The sequence below is a fragment of the Cnephaeus nilssonii genome (genome assembly GCF_951640355.1).
Source record: "Cnephaeus nilssonii genome assembly, chromosome: 3".
Taxonomy (NCBI): Eukaryota; Metazoa; Chordata; class Mammalia; order Chiroptera; family Vespertilionidae; genus Cnephaeus; species Cnephaeus nilssonii.
This window is the reverse complement of record NC_137074.1, coordinates 112,319,788-112,334,596: the sequence shown is the minus strand read 5'-3', so window position 1 is coordinate 112,334,596 and position 14,809 is coordinate 112,319,788.

Sequence of the window (14,809 nt, the reverse complement as noted above, 5' to 3'; positions counted from 1 at the left end):
TCATGTGAACTAACTCTATTTCAAGGATTTCTGCAGTGCACAACATCCTTTCTAGACTAGAGACTTACATTTTGATGTCTTTTACACTTGTTCTCTCACTATTCTGTGATATTCATTAGTATTTGCTCTGAATGACTACTGATTTCTAGCTGTTTCCTATAATGGGCCTTCTCCTCTACTTGTGGAACATCACCACATGTAGAAGCAACTTTATACACTCTTCTCTGAACTTGCGAAGCTATATACACTTGTCTTTCAACTGTTTTACAGTTGAATACTACTTTTCAGTGAACTCTGGTGGTTTCAAACACTGGTTTCATGTGAACTACCTCTATTTCAAGGATTTCTGCAGTGTACAACATCCTCTCTAGACGAGAGACTTACATTTTGATGTCTTTTACACTTGTTCTCTCACTATTCTGTGATATTCATTATTATTTGCTCTGAATGACTACTGATTTCTAGCTGTTTCCTATAATGGGCCTTCTCCTCTACTTGTTGGACTTCACCACATGTACAAACAAGCTTATACACTCTTCTCTGAACTTGCGAAGCTACATAAACTTGTCTTTCAACTGTTTTACACTGAAATACTACTTTTCAGTGAATTCCAGTGGGTTGAAACACTTGTTTCTTGTGAAGTAACTCTATTTCAAGGTTTCTGTAGTGTATAACATCCTTTCTAGACTAGAAACTTACATTTTGATGTCTTTTACACTTGTTCTCTCACTATTCTGTGATATTCATTAGTATTTGCTCAGAATGACTACTGATTTCTAGCTGTTTCCTATAATGGGCCTTCTCCTCTACTTGTGGGACTTCACCACATGTAGAAACAACATTATACACTCTTCTCAGAACTTGAGAAGCTATATACACTTGTCTTTCAACTGTTTTACAGTTGCATACTACTTTTCAGTGAATTCTGGTGGTATAAAACACTGGTTTCATGTGAACTAACTCTATTTCAAGGATTTCTGCAGTGCACAACATCCTTTCTAGACTAGAGACTTACATTTTGATGTCTTTTACACTTGTTCTCTCACTATTCTGTGATATTCATTAGTATTTGCTCTGAATGACTACTGATTTCTAGCTGTTTCCTATAATGGGCCTTCTCCTCTACTTGTGGAACATCACCACATGTAGAAGCAACTTTATACACTCTTCTCTGAACTTGCGAAGCTATATACACTTGTCTTTCAACTGTTTTACAGTTGAATACTACTTTTCAGTGAACTCTGGTGGTTTCAAACACTGGTTTCATGTGAACTACCTCTATTTCAAGGATTTCTGCAGTGTACAACATCCTCTCTAGACGAGAGACTTACATTTTGATGTCTTTTACACTTGTTCTCTCACTATTCTGTGATATTCATTATTATTTGCTCTGAATGACTACTGATTTCTAGCTGTTTCCTATAATGGGCCTTCTCCTCTACTTGTTGGACTTCACCACATGTACAAACAAGCTTATACACTCTTCTCTGAACTTGCGAAGCTACATAAACTTGTCTTTCAACTGTTTTACACTGAAATACTACTTTTCAGTGAATTCCAGTGGGTTGAAACACTTGTTTCTTGTGAAGTAACTCTATTTCAAGGTTTCTGTAGTGTATAACATCCTTTCTAGACTAGAAACTTACATTTTGATGTCTTTTACACTTGTTCTCTCATAAGTCTGTGATATTCATTAGTATTTGCTCAGAATGACTACTGATTTCTAGGTGTTTCCTATAATGGGCCTTCTCCTCTACTTGTGGGACTTCACCACATGTAGAAACAACATTATACACTCTTCTCAGAACTTGAGAAGCTATATACACTTGTCTTTCAACTGTTTTACAGTTGCATACTACTTTTCAGTGAATACTGGTGGTATAAAACACTGGTTTCATGTGAGCTAACTCTATTTCAAGGATTTCTGCAGTGCACAACATCCTTTCTAGACTAGAGACTTACATTTTGATGTCTTTTACACTTGTTCTCTCACTATTCTGTGATATTCATTAGTATTTGCTCTGAATGACTACTGATTTCTAGCTGTTTCCTATAATGGGCCTTCTCCTCTACTTGTGGGACTTCACCACATGTAGAAACAACATTATACACTCTTCTCAGAACTTGAGAAGCTATACACACTTGTCTTTCAACTGTTTTACAGTTGAATACTACTTTTCAGTGAATTCTGGTGGTATAAAAGACTGGTTTCATGTGAACTAACTCTATTTCAAGGATTTCTGCAGTGTACAACATCCTGTCTAGACTAGAGACTTACATTTTGATGTCTTTTACACTTGTTCTCTCACTATTCTGTGATATTCATTAGTATTTGCTCTGAATGACTACTGATTTCTAGCTGTTTCCTATAATGGGCCTTCTCCTCTACTTGTGGGACTTCACCACATGTAGAAGCAACTTTATACACTCTTCTCTGAACTTGCGAAGCTACATAAACTTGTCTTTCAACTGTTTTACAGTTGAATACTACTTTTCAGTGAACTCTGGTGGTTTCAAACACTGCTTTCATGTGAACTAACTCTATTTCAAGGATTTCTGTAGTGTAAAACATCCTGTCTAGACTAGAGACTTACATTTTGATGTCTTTTACACTTGTTCTCTCACTATTCTGTGATATTCATTATTATTTGCTCTGAATGACTACTGATTTCTAGCTGTTTCCTATAATGGGCCTTCTCCTCTACTTGTTGGACTTCACCACATGTACAAACAAGCTTATACACTCTTCTCTGAACTTGCGAAGCTACATAAACTTGTCTTTCAACTGTTTTACACTGAAATACTACTTTTCAGTGAATTCCAGTGGGTTGAAACACTTGTTTCTTGTGAAGTAACTCTATTTCAAGGTTTCTGTAGTGTAAAATATCCTGTCTAGACTAGAAACTTACATTTTGATGTCTTTTACACTTGTTCTCTCACTATTCTGTGATATTCATTAGTATTTGCTCAGAATGACTACTGATTTCTAGCTGTTTCCTATAATGGGCCTTCTCCTCTACTTGTGGGACTTCACCACATGTACAAACAAGTTTATACACTCTTCTCTGAACTTGCGAAGCTACATAAACTTGTCTTTCAACTGTTTTACAGTTGAATACTACTTTTCAGTGAACTCTGGTGGTTTCAAACACTGGTTTCATGTGAACTAACTCTATTTCAAGGATTTCTGCAGTGTATAACATCCTTTCTAGACTAGAAAATTACATTTTGATGTCTTTTACACTTGTTCTCTCATAAGTCTGTGATATTCATTAGTATTTGCTCAGAATTACTACTGATTTCTAGCTGTTTCCTATAATGGTCCTTCTCCTCTACTTGTGGGACTTCACCACATGTAGAAACAACATTATACACTCTTCTCAGAACTTGAGAAGCTATATACACTTGTCTTTCAACTGTTTTACAGTTGCATACTACTTTTCAGTGAATTCTGCTGGTATAAAACACTGGTTTCATGTGAACTAACTCTATTTCAAGGATTTCTGCAGTGCACAACATCCTTTCTAGACTAGAGACTTACATTTTGATGTCTTTTACACTTGTTCTCTCACTATTCTGTGATATTCATTAGTATTTGCTCTGAATGACTACTGATTTCTAGCTGTTTCCTATAATGGGCCTTCTCCTCTACTTGTGGAACATCACCACATGTAGAAGCAACTTTATACACTCTTCTCTGAACTTGCGAAGCTATATACACTTGTCTTTCAACTGTTTTACAGTTGAATACTACTTTTCAGTGAACTCTGGTGGTTTCAAACACTGGTTTCATGTGAACTACCTCTATTTCAAGGATTTCTGCAGTGTACAACATCCTCTCTAGACGAGAGACTTACATTTTGATGTCTTTTACACTTGTTCTCTCACTATTCTGTGATATTCATTATTATTTGCTCTGAATGACTACTGATTTCTAGCTGTTTCCTATAATGGGCCTTCTCCTCTACTTGTTGGACTTCACCACATGTACAAACAAGCTTATACACTCTTCTCTGAACTTGCGAAGCTACATAAACTTGTCTTTCAACTGTTTTACACTGAAATACTACTTTTCAGTGAATTCCAGTGGGTTGAAACACTTGTTTCTTGTGAAGTAACTCTATTTCAAGGTTTCTGTAGTGTATAACATCCTTTCTAGACTAGAAACTTACATTTTGATGTCTTTTACACTTGTTCTCTCACTATTCTGTGATATTCATTAGTATTTGCTCAGAATGACTACTGATTTCTAGCTGTTTCCTATAATGGGCCTTCTCCTCTACTTGTGGGACTTCACCACATGTAGAAACAACATTATACACTCTTCTCAGAACTTGAGAAGCTATATACACTTGTCTTTCAACTGTTTTACAGTTGCATACTACTTTTCAGTGAATTCTGGTGGTATAAAACACTGGTTTCATGTGAACTAACTCTATTTCAAGGATTTCTGCAGTGCACAACATCCTTTCTAGACTAGAGACTTACATTTTGATGTCTTTTACACTTGTTCTCTCACTATTCTGTGATATTCATTAGTATTTGCTCTGAATGACTACTGATTTCTAGCTGTTTCCTATAATGGGCCTTCTCCTCTACTTGTGGAACATCACCACATGTAGAAGCAACTTTATACACTCTTCTCTGAACTTGCGAAGCTATATACACTTGTCTTTCAACTGTTTTACAGTTGAATACTACTTTTCAGTGAACTCTGGTGGTTTCAAACACTGGTTTCATGTGAACTACCTCTATTTCAAGGATTTCTGCAGTGTACAACATCCTCTCTAGACGAGAGACTTACATTTTGATGTCTTTTACACTTGTTCTCTCACTATTCTGTGATATTCATTATTATTTGCTCTGAATGACTACTGATTTCTAGCTGTTTCCTATAATGGGCCTTCTCCTCTACTTGTTGGACTTCACCACATGTACAAACAAGCTTATACACTCTTCTCTGAACTTGCGAAGCTACATAAACTTGTCTTTCAACTGTTTTACACTGAAATACTACTTTTCAGTGAATTCCAGTGGGTTGAAACACTTGTTTCTTGTGAAGTAACTCTATTTCAAGGTTTCTGTAGTGTATAACATCCTTTCTAGACTAGAAACTTACATTTTGATGTCTTTTACACTTGTTCTCTCATAAGTCTGTGATATTCATTAGTATTTGCTCAGAATGACTACTGATTTCTAGGTGTTTCCTATAATGGGCCTTCTCCTCTACTTGTGGGACTTCACCACATGTAGAAACAACATTATACACTCTTCTCAGAACTTGAGAAGCTATATACACTTGTCTTTCAACTGTTTTACAGTTGCATACTACTTTTCAGTGAATACTGGTGGTATAAAACACTGGTTTCATGTGAGCTAACTCTATTTCAAGGATTTCTGCAGTGCACAACATCCTTTCTAGACTAGAGACTTACATTTTGATGTCTTTTACACTTGTTCTCTCACTATTCTGTGATATTCATTAGTATTTGCTCTGAATGACTACTGATTTCTAGCTGTTTCCTATAATGGGCCTTCTCCTCTACTTGTGGAACATCACCACATGTAGAAGCAACTTTATACACTCTTCTCTGAACTTGCGAAGCTATATACACTTGTCTTTCAACTGTTTTACAGTTGAATACTACTTTTCAGTGAACTCTGGTGGTTTCAAACACTGGTTTCATGTGAACTACCTCTATTTCAAGGATTTCTGCAGTGTACAACATCCTCTCTAGACGAGAGACTTACATTTTGATGTCTTTTACACTTGTTCTCTCACTATTCTGTGATATTCATTATTATTTGCTCTGAATGACTACTGATTTCTAGCTGTTTCCTATAATGGGCCTTCTCCTCTACTTGTTGGACTTCACCACATGTACAAACAAGCTTATACACTCTTCTCTGAACTTGCGAAGCTATATACACTTGTCTTTCAACTGTTTTACAGTTGAATACTACTTTTCAGTGAACTCTGGTGGTTTCAAACACTGGTTTCATGTGAACTACCTCTATTTCAAGGATTTCTGCAGTGTACAACATCCTTTCTACACTAGAAACTTACATTTTGATGTGCTTTCCACTTGTTCTCTCATAAGTCTGTGATATTCATTAGTATTTGCTCTGAATTACTACTGCTTTCTTGCAGTGTCCTATAATGAGCCTTCTTATCTACTTGTGGGACTTCACCACATGTAGAAGCAACTTTATACACTCTTCTCTGAACTTGCGAAGCTACATAAACTTGTCTTTCAACTGTTTTACACTGAAATACTACTTTTCAGTGAATTCCAGTGGGTTGAAACACTTGTTTCTTGTGAAGTAACTCTATTTCAAGGTTTCTGTAGTGTATAACATCCTTTCTAGACTAGAAACTTACATTTTGATGTCTTTTACACTTGTTCTCTCATAAGTCTGTGATATTCATTAGTATTTGCTCAGAATGACTACTGATTTCTAGGTGTTTCCTATAATGGGCCTTCTCCTCTACTTGTGGGACTTCACCACATGTAGAAACAACATTATACACTCTTCTCAGAACTTGAGAAGCTATACACACTTGTCTTTCAACTGTTTTACAGTTGAATACTACTTTTCAGTGAATTCTGGTGGTATAAAAGACTGGTTTCATGTGAACTAACTCTATTTCAAGGATTTCTGCAGTGTACAACATCCTGTCTAGACTAGAGACTTACATTTTGATGTCTTTTACACTTGTTCTCTCACTATTCTGTGATATTCATTAGTATTTGCTCTGAATGACTACTGATTTCTAGCTGTTTCCTATAATGGGCCTTCTCCTCTACTTGTGGGACTTCACCACATGTAGAAGCAACTTTATACACTCTTCTCTGAACTTGCGAAGCTACATAAACTTGTCTTTCAACTGTTTTACAGTTGAATACTACTTTTCAGTGAACTCTGGTGGTTTCAAACACTGCTTTCATGTGAACTAACTCTATTTCAAGGATTTCTGTAGTGTAAAACATCCTGTCTAGACTAGAGACTTATATTTTGATGTCTTTTACACTTGTTCTCTCACTATTCTATGATATTCATTAGTATTTGCTCTGAATGACTACTGATTTCTAGCTGTTTCCTATAATGGGCCTTCTCCTCTACTTGTGGAACTTCACCACATGTAGAAGCAATTTTATACATTCTTCTCTGAACTTGCGAAGCTACATAAACTTGTCTTTCAACTGTTTTACAGTTGAATACTACTTTTCAGTGAACTCTGGTGGTTTCAAACACTGCTTTCATGTGAACTAACTCTATTTCAAGGATTTCTGTAGTGTAAAATATCCTGTCTAGACTAGAGACTTACATTTTGATGTCTTTTACACTTGTTCTCTCACTATTCTGTGATATTCATTAGTATTTGCTCTGAATGACTACTGATTTCTAGCTGTTTCCTATAATGGGCCTTCTCCTCTACTTGTGGGACTTCACCACATGTACAAACAAGTTTATACACTCTTCTCTGAACTTGCGAAGCTACATAAACTTGTCTTTCAACTGTTTTACAGTTGAATACTACTTTTCAGTGAACTCTGGTGGTTTCAAACACTGGTTTCATGTGAACTAACTCTATTTCAAGGATTTCTGCAGTGTATAACATCCTTTCTAGACTAGAAACTTACATTTTGATGTCTTTTACACTTGTTCTCTCATAAGTCTGTGATATTCATTAGTATTTGCTCAGAATTACTACTGATTTCTAGCTGTTTCCTATAATGGTCCTTCTCCTCTACTTGTGGGACTTCACCACATGTAGAAACAACATTATACACTCTTCTCAGAACTTGAGAAGCTATATACACTTGTCTTTCAACTGTTTTACAGTTGCATACTACTTTTCAGTGAATTCTGGTGGTATAAAACACTGGTTTCATGTGAACTACCTCTATTTCAAGGATTTCTGCAGTGCACAACATCCTTTCTAGACTAGAGACTTACATTTTGATGTCTTTTACACTTGTTCTCTCACTATTCTGTGATATTCATTAGTATTTGCTCTGAATGACTACTGATTTCTAGCTGTTTCCTATAATGGGCCTTCTCCTCTACTTGTGGAACATCACCACATGTAGAAGCAACTTTATACACTCTTCTCTGAACTTGCGAAGCTATATACACTTGTCTTTCAACTGTTTTACAGTTGAATACTACTTTTCAGTGAACTCTGGTGGTTTCAAACACTGGTTTCATGTGAACTACCTCTATTTCAAGGATTTCTGCAGTGTACAACATCCTCTCTAGACGAGAGACTTACATTTTGATGTCTTTTACACTTGTTCTCTCACTATTCTGTGATATTCATTATTATTTGCTCTGAATGACTACTGATTTCTAGCTGTTTCCTATAATGGGCCTTCTCCTCTACTTGTTGGACTTCACCACATGTACAAACAAGCTTATACACTCTTCTCTGAACTTGCGAAGCTACATAAACTTGTCTTTCAACTGTTTTACACTGAAATACTACTTTTCAGTGAATTCCAGTGGGTTGAAACACTTGTTTCTTGTGAAGTAACTCTATTTCAAGGTTTCTGTAGTGTATAACATCCTTTCTAGACTAGAAACTTACATTTTGATGTCTTTTACACTTGTTCTCTCATAAGTCTGTGATATTCATTAGTATTTGCTCAGAATGACTACTGATTTCTAGGTGTTTCCTATAATGGGCCTTCTCCTCTACTTGTGGGACTTCACCACATGTAGAAACAACATTATACACTCTTCTCAGAACTTGAGAAGCTATATACACTTGTCTTTCAACTGTTTTACAGTTGCATACTACTTTTCAGTGAATACTGGTGGTATAAAACACTGGTTTCATGTGAGCTAACTCTATTTCAAGGATTTCTGCAGTGCACAACATCCTTTCTAGACTAGAGACTTACATTTTGATGTCTTTTACACTTGTTCTCTCACTATTCTGTGATATTCATTAGTATTTGCTCTGAATGACTACTGATTTCTAGCTGTTTCCTATAATGGGCCTTCTCCTCTACTTGTGGAACATCACCACATGTAGAAGCAACTTTATACACTCTTCTCTGAACTTGCGAAGCTATATACACTTGTCTTTCAACTGTTTTACAGTTGAATACTACTTTTCAGTGAACTCTGGTGGTTTCAAACACTGGTTTCATGTGAACTACCTCTATTTCAAGGATTTCTGCAGTGTACAACATCCTCTCTAGACGAGAGACTTACATTTTGATGTCTTTTACACTTGTTCTCTCACTATTCTGTGATATTCATTATTATTTGCTCTGAATGACTACTGATTTCTAGCTGTTTCCTATAATGGGCCTTCTCCTCTACTTGTGGGACTTCACCACATGTACAAACAAGCTTATACACTCTTCTCTGAACTTGCGAAGCTACATAAACTTGTCTTTCAACTGTTTTACACTGAAATACTACTTTTCAGTGAATTCCAGTGGGTTGAAACACTTGTTTCTTGTGAAGTAACTCTATTTCAAGGTTTCTGTAGTGTATAACATCCTTTCTAGACTAGAAACTTACATTTTGATGTCTTTTACACTTGTTCTCTCATAAGTCTGTGATATTCATTAGTATTTGCTCAGAATGACTACTGATTTCTAGGTGTTTCCTATAATGGGCCTTCTCCTCTACTTGTGGGACTTCACCACATGTAGAAACAACATTATACACTCTTCTCAGAACTTGAGAAGCTATACACACTTGTCTTTCAACTGTTTTACAGTTGAATACTACTTTTCAGTGAATTCTGGTGGTATAAAAGACTGGTTTCATGTGAACTAACTCTATTTCAAGGATTTCTGCAGTGTACAACATCCTGTCTAGACTAGAGACTTACATTTTGATGTCTTTTACACTTGTTCTCTCACTATTCTGTGATATTCATTAGTATTTGCTCTGAATGACTACTGATTTCTAGCTGTTTCCTATAATGGGCCTTCTCCTCTACTTGTGGGACTTCACCACATGTAGAAGCAACTTTATACACTCTTCTCTGAACTTGCGAAGCTACATAAACTTGTCTTTCAACTGTTTTACAGTTGAATACTACTTTTCAGTGAACTCTGGTGGTTTCAAACACTGCTTTCATGTGAACTAACTCTATTTCAAGGATTTCTGTAGTGTAAAACATCCTGTCTAGACTAGAGACTTACATTTTGATGTCTTTTACACTTGTTCTCTCACTATTCTGTGATATTCATTATTATTTGCTCTGAATGACTACTGATTTCTAGCTGTTTCCTATAATGGGCCTTCTCCTCTACTTGTTGGACTTCACCACATGTACAAACAAGCTTATACACTCTTCTCTGAACTTGCGAAGCTACATAAACTTGTCTTTCAACTGTTTTACACTGAAATACTACTTTTCAGTGAATTCCAGTGGGTTGAAACACTTGTTTCTTGTGAAGTAACTCTATTTCAAGGTTTCTGTAGTGTAAAATATCCTGTCTAGACTAGAAACTTACATTTTGATGTCTTTTACACTTGTTCTCTCACTATTCTGTGATATTCATTAGTATTTGCTCAGAATGACTACTGATTTCTAGCTGTTTCCTATAATGGGCCTTCTCCTCTACTTGTGGGACTTCACCACATGTACAAACAAGTTTATACACTCTTCTCTGAACTTGCGAAGCTACATAAACTTGTCTTTCAACTGTTTTACAGTTGAATACTACTTTTCAGTGAACTCTGGTGGTTTCAAACACTGGTTTCATGTGAACTAACTCTATTTCAAGGATTTCTGCAGTGTATAACATCCTTTCTAGACTAGAAAATTACATTTTGATGTCTTTTACACTTGTTCTCTCATAAGTCTGTGATATTCATTAGTATTTGCTCAGAATTACTACTGATTTCTAGCTGTTTCCTATAATGGTCCTTCTCCTCTACTTGTGGGACTTCACCACATGTAGAAACAACATTATACACTCTTCTCAGAACTTGAGAAGCTATATACACTTGTCTTTCAACTGTTTTACAGTTGCATACTACTTTTCAGTGAATTCTGCTGGTATAAAACACTGGTTTCATGTGAACTAACTCTATTTCAAGGATTTCTGCAGTGCACAACATCCTTTCTAGACTAGAGACTTACATTTTGATGTCTTTTACACTTGTTCTCTCACTATTCTGTGATATTCATTAGTATTTGCTCTGAATGACTACTGATTTCTAGCTGTTTCCTATAATGGGCCTTCTCCTCTACTTGTGGAACATCACCACATGTAGAAGCAACTTTATACACTCTTCTCTGAACTTGCGAAGCTATATACACTTGTCTTTCAACTGTTTTACAGTTGAATACTACTTTTCAGTGAACTCTGGTGGTTTCAAACACTGGTTTCATGTGAACTACCTCTATTTCAAGGATTTCTGCAGTGTACAACATCCTCTCTAGACGAGAGACTTACATTTTGATGTCTTTTACACTTGTTCTCTCACTATTCTGTGATATTCATTATTATTTGCTCTGAATGACTACTGATTTCTAGCTGTTTCCTATAATGGGCCTTCTCCTCTACTTGTTGGACTTCACCACATGTACAAACAAGCTTATACACTCTTCTCTGAACTTGCGAAGCTACATAAACTTGTCTTTCAACTGTTTTACACTGAAATACTACTTTTCAGTGAATTCCAGTGGGTTGAAACACTTGTTTCTTGTGAAGTAACTCTATTTCAAGGTTTCTGTAGTGTATAACATCCTTTCTAGACTAGAAACTTACATTTTGATGTCTTTTACACTTGTTCTCTCACTATTCTGTGATATTCATTAGTATTTGCTCAGAATGACTACTGATTTCTAGCTGTTTCCTATAATGGGCCTTCTCCTCTACTTGTGGGACTTCACCACATGTAGAAACAACATTATACACTCTTCTCAGAACTTGAGAAGCTATATACACTTGTCTTTCAACTGTTTTACAGTTGCATACTACTTTTCAGTGAATTCTGGTGGTATAAAACACTGGTTTCATGTGAACTAACTCTATTTCAAGGATTTCTGCAGTGCACAACATCCTTTCTAGACTAGAGACTTACATTTTGATGTCTTTTACACTTGTTCTCTCACTATTCTGTGATATTCATTAGTATTTGCTCTGAATGACTACTGATTTCTAGCTGTTTCCTATAATGGGCCTTCTCCTCTACTTGTGGAACATCACCACATGTAGAAGCAACTTTATACACTCTTCTCTGAACTTGCGAAGCTATATACACTTGTCTTTCAACTGTTTTACAGTTGAATACTACTTTTCAGTGAACTCTGGTGGTTTCAAACACTGGTTTCATGTGAACTACCTCTATTTCAAGGATTTCTGCAGTGTACAACATCCTCTCTAGACGAGAGACTTACATTTTGATGTCTTTTACACTTGTTCTCTCACTATTCTGTGATATTCATTATTATTTGCTCTGAATGACTACTGATTTCTAGCTGTTTCCTATAATGGGCCTTCTCCTCTACTTGTTGGACTTCACCACATGTACAAACAAGCTTATACACTCTTCTCTGAACTTGCGAAGCTACATAAACTTGTCTTTCAACTGTTTTACACTGAAATACTACTTTTCAGTGAATTCCAGTGGGTTGAAACACTTGTTTCTTGTGAAGTAACTCTATTTCAAGGTTTCTGTAGTGTATAACATCCTTTCTAGACTAGAAACTTACATTTTGATGTCTTTTACACTTGTTCTCTCATAAGTCTGTGATATTCATTAGTATTTGCTCAGAATGACTACTGATTTCTAGGTGTTTCCTATAATGGGCCTTCTCCTCTACTTGTGGGACTTCACCACATGTAGAAACAACATTATACACTCTTCTCAGAACTTGAGAAGCTATATACACTTGTCTTTCAACTGTTTTACAGTTGCATACTACTTTTCAGTGAATACTGGTGGTATAAAACACTGGTTTCATGTGAGCTAACTCTATTTCAAGGATTTCTGCAGTGCACAACATCCTTTCTAGACTAGAGACTTACATTTTGATGTCTTTTACACTTGTTCTCTCACTATTCTGTGATATTCATTAGTATTTGCTCTGAATGACTACTGATTTCTAGCTGTTTCCTATAATGGGCCTTCTCCTCTACTTGTGGAACATCACCACATGTAGAAGCAACTTTATACACTCTTCTCTGAACTTGCGAAGCTATATACACTTGTCTTTCAACTGTTTTACAGTTGAATACTACTTTTCAGTGAACTCTGGTGGTTTCAAACACTGGTTTCATGTGAACTACATCTATTTCAAGGATTTCTGCAGTGTACAACATCCTCTCTAGACGAGAGACTTACATTTTGATGTCTTTTACACTTGTTCTCTCACTATTCTGTGATATTCATTATTATTTGCTCTGAATGACTACTGATTTCTAGCTGTTTCCTATAATGGGCCTTCTCCTCTACTTGTGGGACTTCACCACATGTACAAACAAGCTTATACACTCTTCTCTGAACTTGCGAAGCTACATAAACTTGTCTTTCAACTGTTTTACACTGAAATACTACTTTTCAGTGAATTCCAGTGGGTTGAAACACTTGTTTCTTGTGAAGTAACTCTATTTCAAGGTTTCTGTAGTGTATAACATCCTTTCTAGACTAGAAACTTACATTTTGATGTCTTTTACACTTGTTCTCTCATAAGTCTGTGATATTCATTAGTATTTGCTCAGAATGACTACTGATTTCTAGGTGTTTCCTATAATGGGCCTTCTCCTCTACTTGTGGGACTTCACCACATGTAGAAACAACATTATACACTCTTCTCAGAACTTGAGAAGCTATACACACTTGTCTTTCAACTGTTTTACAGTTGAATACTACTTTTCAGTGAATTCTGGTGGTATAAAAGACTGGTTTCATGTGAACTAACTCTATTTCAAGGATTTCTGCAGTGTACAACATCCTGTCTAGACTAGAGACTTACATTTTGATGTCTTTTACACTTGTTCTCTCACTATTCTGTGATATTCATTAGTATTTGCTCTGAATGACTACTGATTTCTAGCTGTTTCCTATAATGGGCCTTCTCCTCTACTTGTGGGACTTCACCACATGTAGAAGCAACTTTATACACTCTTCTCTGAACTTGCGAAGCTACATAAACTTGTCTTTCAACTGTTTTACAGTTGAATACTACTTTTCAGTGAACTCTGGTGGTTTCAAACACTGCTTTCATGTGAACTAACTCTATTTCAAGGATTTCTGTAGTGTAAAACATCCTGTCTAGACTAGAGACTTACATTTTGATGTCTTTTACACTTGTTCTCTCACTATTCTGTGATATTCATTATTATTTGCTCTGAATGACTACTGATTTCTAGCTGTTTCCTATAATGGGCCTTCTCCTCTACTTGTTGGACTTCACCACATGTACAAACAAGCTTATACACTCTTCTCTGAACTTGCGAAGCTATATACACTTGTCTTTCAACTGTTTTACACTGAAATACTACTTTTCAGTGAATTCCAGTGGGTTGAAACACTTGTTTCTTGTGAAGTAACTCTATTTCAAGGTTTCTGTAGTGTAAAATATCCTGTCTAGACTAGAAACTTACATTTTGATGTCTTTTACACTTGTTCTCTCACTATTCTGTGATATTCATTAGTATTTGCTCAGAATGACTACTGATTTCTAGCTGTTTCCTATAATGGGCCTTCTCCTCTACTTGTGGGACTTCACCACATGTACAAACAAGTTTATACACTCTTCTCTGAACTTGCGAAGCTACATAAACTTGTCTTTCAACTGTTTTACAGTTGAATACTACTTTTC